General features: G+C 36.4%; 1 long non-coding RNA gene across 1 annotated transcript; it reads left to right on the top strand.

Annotated features, from left to right (window-relative positions):
* The first annotated feature begins 1,714 nt into the window (after window positions 1-1,714).
* On the top strand, window positions 1,715-8,501 carry LOC107310108. Its single transcript, XR_001553483.2, has 4 exons — window positions 1,715-1,971; window positions 3,051-3,238; window positions 5,496-5,582; window positions 5,812-8,501. It is a non-coding gene; the product is annotated as an uncharacterized LOC107310108 (long non-coding RNA).
* The last annotated feature ends 201 nt before the right edge of the window (window positions 8,502-8,702 follow it).

The following is an 8,702-nucleotide window of genomic DNA, read 5'->3' as shown; positions in this document are numbered from 1 at the left end:
CTTCACTACTCTCTCTTCTCTCTCTTCTCTTCTCTTCTCTTCTCTTCTCTTCTCTTCTCTTCTTCTCTTCTCTTCTCTTCTCCACCACCCCTCCCTTCCCCTCACCTCACTTCCTTTCTTCTTTCTTCTTTCTTCTTTCTTCTTTCTTCTTTCTTCTTTCTTCTTTCTTCTTTCTTCTTTCTTCTTTCTTCTTTCTTCTTTCTTCGTCCTTCTTTCTTCGTCCTTCTTTCTTCATCCTTCTTTCTTCTTTCTTTCTTCTCTTTCCTTTTTTTTTTTCTTTTTTTTTTTCTTTTCTTTTTCTTTTCCTTTTTCTTTTTCTTTCCCCTCTCCCTCTCTGGGTTTTGTTAAAGAAGTTTTCTCTGCTACTAGCTCCATTTTTGACTTTGTTCCCCTTTGAGATTTTTTATCAGTTATTTTCACTGAGGCACAGAATAGACTTGCCAGATTTTCAAGTCTTTGTTTCCCCGGCTATATGAGTTTTCTAGCACAAAAACACAATCCAGGCTCCCTTACCTATTTCCCATATAACTTAATAACTTTCATGGACAATTTGTCAGGGTAATTAACTGTTGTGTGGGGAATTCACACACATCTCAGTTGACAAACAGAGTTTCTGGAGTCATCCATCTTAAAAACACATGAAAAAGTAGCAAGAGACCTTACCAGGGACAGCTATAGGAAAGGCTTTTGTTTGTGGCTATACAAATAGGATTTTTCAATATATGAAGTTTCCTATAAAGTTACTTCTTTTTATGTCTTTAATAATTATTTAGGCTCTCAAAAGTGTATGAAGTCTGGTGTCTGGAGGCATTTCTTGCTTTTTTTTTTTCCCTGTAGCCCAGCAGAGATGGTCCATGCCAGGCAGAGCCACAGGAAACTTCTCCATTAATCCCATGGGTGTTTGGGCTCTGTGAGTAACAGAGGAACTGAAAGGCTGAAGAATAGCATTACTACTGTAACTCCAACAAGGAGCAGTCCCACACAGTGGATAGCTCCAGGCTACTAATAGCCCATCATCCTCCAGCAGAACTGAACACTATGTTGAGGATTTGGTCCCATGTTTTTAAAATTTAACTTAATCTTTTTTCTATTGTCAGTGACCCCTGTTTCATCGGCCACATTTATATGTTTATTCATTTTTCCCAGAGCAAAAATAAACTTCAGTTTAATATTTGCATTTACTCATCAAGTAGTTGCATTACAATTAGCCCACCACTGACAGTTATCAGACTGTCATCTGTTTGGAGCAACCTTGTAAATAGCTACTAACTAATGCGTACACACAGGAGCAGGCCTTTGGAAACTCTTGGAAATGAAACATTTCTTTCTTTAAGAGAATTTTCCTCTCTTTCCCTACTTAAAAATTAAGAGATATGTATATTTTGAGGAAGTAAATAGTTATTACTGTGTTGAGGCTGATCTCTCCTGATGACCTGGTGATGTTCAACACTTCTGAAGATCCCATTATCCATTTCTCAGTATCCATCCTTATTTTTCTCACATTGGTAAGAACACAATTCTTGTGATTTATGAGTTACAATCACAGTGTGTTGCTGCTAGTAAAAGACACATATGATACATGTAAATCTGCAGTAACTCTTGTGCCTAACAGCTTGGAAAATCGCCATTCGCTAGTCAGTTTCCTCATGGACAGTAGTGGAAAGCCTTATCAACCACACTTTGTTCTCTAATGTAATTAATCTTGTTCTATTGCAGTGTTCTCAGATATGTAAAGCTCAATTCGAATTGTGTCTTTCATTGTTGTTGTTTTCATTGTTGTTGCTTGTTGGTTATTTGTTTTGCTTTCAGTGCCAACAGATGTCACCTCTGTCCTCTTTTTCCAACTCCAGAATACCATCTAAGGTTATTCGGGCATCATTTGTGGCAAGAGAATGATCATAAATAACCATAGAGGTACAAAACGTTTTACCTTGCCAAGAGCAAGCTAGAAAGGTCTGAACTTTAAATCAGGTAAGTGGTGGTAGTATAGAGCATGCATGCTGTGCAGGATGTCCTGGGGGCTGTAAGACCAATTCAGCTTTGCTCAGCCGTGTCAACAGCAGCTGTCTAAAGATGCTGACATGGCTCAGCTTGATAGGTTGAAGAAACGCAGCTGCTTTGATAAGGTTAAAGGGGGAATCTTGGTAAGAACAGAAAACAAAACAGAACACTGCTTAGAAAATTGACTGCACACTGTAGCAATCTGTTAATGACTGACAGCACAACCACATCAAATTACCTTTCCTCCAGGGAGGGAAAAAAAATAAAAATAGGTAACAAGCCTTGCGTTAAAAAATAGTTGGATGGTCTCTACAACCCTGCTCTATTTAATGTCAGGAAATGGCATCAACAAAACCAATTATTTCGCTGTTCTCTGTGTAACCCAGCCCATCAGGGTTGTGGGACTGAGCACTTCAGATGAAGTGACTGACCAAAATGCAGGATTGTATCGTGAACTTAAATATTTCTACTGGATCAGATCTCAGCAAGTAGATGCAACAAAATACACCTTGTTACAAAAGAGTTGGGAGAGCTTTAGGATAACAAATGAAGCTCATTTAAGTCAGTGCAAGAATCTTTACATTAAGACCTTCAATAAATTGGTTTCAAATGCTTTACTGTATGTACACAGTTCAAGACTTCAATGTTTTAATAACTTTATCAGTTCTTCAATCTATTGACTCTTGTTTCCTGTAACTTAAATGAAATCTAGTTATACTCTGAATAGCTTATTTCTGCAATATTGATCTTGAAATGAATTTTCTAATTTACTGCCTCAACCAAATTAAAAACACCAACATTTTTCGTAAGTAATCTTCCTTCATGCAATCCAACACATACATAACAGACTGGCACATTACCAGTGCAGTACTTATCGGGAGCTAAGCCTGTCCAGTATGTTTTATTGCTTTCTGTATTCACTAAATCTGATGTTTTTTGCTTGGTTTCGTGGTCTGTAAAGAATCACAAGTAAAGAAATCATTAAGTATTTGATACCTGATACAGGCCCGGCTGATCTTGACACCTGATTATGACTTTTCTTTTGACAGATTTGGTACATGGAGAAACAATAACCAAAAGTATGTTGCTGAGACTTATTGATTAAGTGGGAAACAAAATTACATATCTACTTAGTTGATAAATCAAAGTGCTTAGGGGTGGGACCAGGAGAAAGAAGTATGGAGATGTGCCAGGAAGACCTCAAGATAGATAAGAAGTCATTTTTTGTGAGCTGCAGGTAAGGTCAATCACATGTAACTCAGCTTGCTGTAGCTAGCACAGAACTGTGGGCAATGGGAAAACTTCTAGAGAGAAAAGTGTTGAAAACCTGTGCTTTTAGTACTAGACCTGATAAAATTCCACAGGGAAAAAAAAATTCTACTGTCATATATCCTGAGATACACGTTAACTTACTTCAAAGAGGTCTATGGTAAGAAAATCACTGCAAATTTAGCAATCCCAAATAAGTGAAAATACAGATGATTAAGTTAAAAAAATTTAAAATGTGCGGCTAAACTATGGACTGGAATTATAAGGTTTGGGATCATGCAGTGCTATATGTAATTTATTATTATTTTTTTAGAGAAAATCAGTTCCCTAACATTTTAGTTATAACTTTCAGATATGAGAATTTCATGTAGTGCCTTTATCCTGATCTATCAGACTAAATTCAGAAGTAATAGTGTATACCCCTTGAACTTTCAGGACAAAAGAGGAGACAAAACAGACAAAAAGTTGAAGGGCTTGTTTGGTGGGGCTTTGTTATTTTTTTGTTCCTGAGAAAACACTGCTTCTTGCCTTCTTTTACTTCTTCACAGTTCTGGGGGGGAAATGCAAAGATTAGATCTTCTACTCAATTCTGATAAACCTTAAATTTAGCATTTTTTTTCTACTTGAAATTCTGAAGCAAAACAGGTGGCTTTGTATTCCAGATATACAGAAGAACCATAAACTATAGCTAACTAAGAATTAAATTTGTTAGAGCAAGTATGGGGGAATATGGCCCAGAAAGAAACAAATCTTGTTTTGTTGCCTCCACCCTAGAAGTTAGAATGGTTCATACATTATACAAAGTGATTGTTTCTCTGAAATGTAATCACTATTTAAAAACCTGCTGATGGCCAGAGTACCATGCCAGCCTTCAGGAAGCAGGATGAGCATCTAGAAACAGGTGCCCTGATAATTTGAATGACAACTTTGTCACTGCTTGAAGTAGAGAAAGAGGAAAGCATACACCACTGTTTATGGGTGTATGGTCATTTCAGGGAACATCTTCTATAGGAAACCTTGGCTGAAATGCCACATCTCATTTTTTAGGATAATATTCTTGGCAGCAGGAGAGTTACAAGACAGGACAGAATGATGTGACCTTGGCTGCTGAGGTTCTTTAGCTAGTTTTCTAGCATTTTCCTTTAATGCAGTAACTTCTGAGGTTACGCTGAAATGCCCTAAAGATCAGCCAGTCTTCTCACCCAAGAAAATGCTCCAGGGACATGCATCATGTTTGTGTTATTTGGTCTCTAATTTCTTTACACAGGAAAAAATAAAGAAAGTTAGTTAAATTTTCAACTTCTTATTTTATTCATGTGAACTAAATTAATGCCACTTCAGCACAATATTAAAACAAAATGTTTGTATACTGATGCCATTGCACTATTTTTCTCTGCATGCAGTGTACAATCTCATGTTGACTTCTTTAAGTGTTAACCATTAATAATAATAATACTGTAATTATGACTAAACGTGAACACTTGAGAGTGCTTCAGTATAGAACTTTTATACTGGACAGTGCTAACTAATACCACTGGATTCCACTGAAACAATGCCACTTTGTGAATAGACTTGGTTAAGCAACTTCACTTCTTTGCATGTGTTTTCCTTCCTGCAAAATTCAGGTAGTGTTGTTTGTCTCTTTTGTGATACAAAGTGCTACACTGGAGCTAGATAATATTTTTACAGTAGCAAAGATTTGAACACCTCAATGATACAAGGTGAAAGCAGAATTTAAAATACAAAAACTAATATCGAAGTATGTATAGCAATTAAATTAATTAACAAAAATATAACATGAAAAACTGTTGTCTGTTTTAGTACCAAAATCAGTGTCAGAGACTGTGTAGGACTGATCTGTGTGATATGTTTTCACATTATATACTGTGAATTTTACCTAGGGTCCTGGTGATAAGTAATGGGAATTCCTATTCCTGTTTCTGAAAAAAAAGCTCACTCTAGAATTAATTCTAATTTTCTTGTCTTAATATTTGTGTGATTCTGTAGAAGCTTAATGCATATACAGATATAAAAATTTTAAAAGGCTTTTTAATTTTAATTTTGCTTTCAAAATCTTCTAGATAATCTTGCTTTATTTGCACAATCCTATGCATTTGTATGTCTTGTGTACCAGTTCTCATCACCATAGAACTGAGATATCCGAGCACTTCTGTGAATTTCAATAGTGCAGCTGTACTGTACTGAAAATTTGTTCTATTTTGCAGGACCCTGGTTTTAACTTCCACTTAGGGATCCAAGTGAAGAGATTTTTGTATCTCTTGGTTTTTAAATCTACCACCCTTCTTCTCAAAGTAAGGATTATTTCATTTTTAATGTATCTGTTTCTATTATCCTATTGTTTGGGTATGTAACCAAATCAGTGGTGTGCTGTCAGAGGTAAGCCCGAGATATTTCATTTGACATCACTGTACTTTGTCTAGATCCTACCTCTCCTCCCAGGCTATGTCACTGTTTTGAGCAGATGATTTTAAGAGTGTCTTAAGCTTTCTAATGCAACAATTGTTTTTCTCTTTTATTCAGATGATGCAGCATACCTCCAAAGGCTGTGAAACTGCCATTTAAACAGGCATCAGCTACGTATGCACCCCCAGGCACCAAAGGGCTTTATGAACGCTCTGGTTGTTGTATGTCGGATAATATATCCAGGAGGAAAACAACATGAAAAGATCGCTTAAATGATCAAAACAGAAACGATGAATAATGACACGACACTGAAGAATTTCTGAGCACTGAACCAGTAACAAAGCACACGTCTCAATTTTCCTCAAACAGAGCCTGTCAGAAAAACAAAGCAAATCAAAAACAAGTAGCACAGACAAGTTTTCTGTCTCACAGTTTTGGTCTTTTGCCTGCTGCTTTGAAGAGTTGAGTTGCATAATAGCTTGTATGAACTGTTAACATTTTAATTATTTAAAAGGTCATCAATGTGTGGGAATGCTACGTTAAAGCTAGAGGATATTTTTGAAATCAAACAGAAAAGACAGGAACAAGATACAGGCAAACCCGTAAATGATAGCTAAAGTGGAGATATACACCTTACAGAGAAGCCTTCATGAATACCACTGCTCTTCACTCATTCCCTTGCCTCTGATATTGAAAAACTATCTTATGAATAATCATGTTACAAGTCCTAGCATTCCTATCTTCTTGTTTAACAAAATATCCCTTGTTTTAATTTTACTGTTAATCTACTGAGCTATTCATTAAATATCCAGTTACTTTTGATAATTTTAGAAACTGTACGATGAAGAGGAATGATAATCAACAATTTTAAATTTTGTGCTACTTTTAAATGGAAATTAGGAGTTGATTATAAAAACAAAATATTTTATGCTTCTAAGAAAAAATGTAACAAATAAAACACTCTTGTTTTTGAGTTGAAGTGGGCTGGAATAAGTACTGAAACAAGCTTCAACATCTGTAGAACTGCCATAGACTATGGTACTCCTCTGTGACTAGGCTGCCTTCAATAATGATTTAATGATAAAGCTAGTGCTGTCTGATACTCTGAAATACTTAAAGATTTCAGAGAGACAGAAGACTGCACAGGGCTTGAAAAAGCTTGCTAAAGACAGTGAAAGCAGAGAAGAATTAGAAACTCCTTTAAAACATGAAATTGAAGTGTGGCATTACAGCAATAGTTTCAGAGTATTGGTAAAATCAGTGTGTGCATCTGTGGGACTCCATCTCTTTCCTTTCTTAGCAATCCTTGGACACTGGAATTTAAAGTTTATTTGGGATATCCTTATGATGCAAACACCATTTTACTGGAATAGTAAAGCGTAATGTATGCAATTAACTGTATATTCCTAAAGTTTTGGTATCCCTGTGTTTTGTACTGCACCAGAGAGATATAATTAACCAATCGTTGGGTTGAAAAGGACCTCAGAGTGTATCTAGTTCTAACCCCATCCGGGCAAGGTTGCTAATCGCTAGATCAAGCACTAGATTAAGATCAGCCTCTGGCTAAATCCATTCCTGGAGCTCTTTCAGAAGTCTGGGCGTTTGGAATCATTTCTTTGGGTCTAGCTCACTGAACTGACACAATAAAGCTTCTCTCTATTTTCTTTCAAGGATAGACTCTTGAAAGGGGCAACGACTAGCTGTATGATGGATAGTAGAGCAATATTTCCTGTAAGATCTAATGTAATAGTAGTGAGGATGCATATATAGACTTGAAATGCTCATAATTTAAACACAGAGAGATAGGGTGAATGACAAGGGGGATGGAAAAGCAGGAAGAAGGTCATCAGCTAGAGAAAATTCTGGCTTCTGTGCAGCTGGCTTTTCAGAGCTGATCATTGCTCTGACAGATCTCAGCTGCTTCACATGTAAGAGTGAATATACAGAGTAAATTTTCAGAATGAGCACTCTAGCTACCATAGATTTCATATTGACATTGTCAATTGACATTACCATAGTTTGACTTCATATTCTTCAGATGAGCTGCGGTTAATTTAGAATAAGATAGAATAGGGTAAATAAATGGTTGCAAGTGGTATCAAACTCAAAAACGACAGTGTAAGAGGCAACTGAGAATGGAATTCTGTTGCAATTCAAGCACTCCTCTGTGCTTCTCTCTTCAAATGCAAGCACATTTAAAGCATTATTTTGCCACTAATTTCATTGAAGAAAATTAACAATGCCTGCTCAGGGAAGAAAACCAATTCACCATCCTTTTAAGTCAGAGTACTATGTGCAGGTAGCTTGGTAGTTTTACACTTTGGCTTTTTTCAGAATAATATATTACAGTGACTCCCTAGGACTTTCTTATGCAGATCATTGCTCTGTAGAGCTGATGGCTACTGAAGAACCTTTGCAATGGGCCTGGACACAGATCTTACCAAGTGATTCTATGATTCTAAAAGTCTTTGTGGGTAAGACTTGAATGCTCCATCTGTCAGATCCTAGCAAATACCTAAGGTGGAATTTTCACTGGAGGTAAAAATCTGCTTTTGGGCATAGATTTGATGAGCAGGTTGGTGTAAGTTTTGCAGGCAAAAAAGGAGGCATGTGATAAACAGAGAGTGAGGGATGGCTGTGAATATTACAAGAGTGGTCAGGGGCTGGAATTTGGGAGAGAATACAGACAGATAGATAAACAAAGGAAAAAGGTTTGATTGTTACATAGTTCTGAGTTGACAATGTATTGAGCATTCACATCCAATACTTAAAAAATGTGTTTTGCCATTTACAAAAAGAAAATAAAAAACCTGCATATAAGGCCAGAGGGGTTTGGCTCTTTCATTCTTGCTGTTTCTCAATAAATAGTCCATTGACAACTACATGAAAAATACAGAGGTATTCATCTTCTTGCAACTCACGTGTGTTTTAATCTTTCCAATCACATAATATTGTACCTAGGACCTCTTGATTTTTTTCTAAGGTGAAACTGTCTTTATCACAATGAA

This window comes from Coturnix japonica, chromosome 2 (genome assembly GCF_001577835.2).
Source record: "Coturnix japonica isolate 7356 chromosome 2, Coturnix japonica 2.1, whole genome shotgun sequence".
NCBI classification, from domain to species: Eukaryota; Metazoa; Chordata; class Aves; order Galliformes; family Phasianidae; genus Coturnix; species Coturnix japonica.
This window is presented reverse-complemented; position numbering and strand designations above follow the sequence as displayed.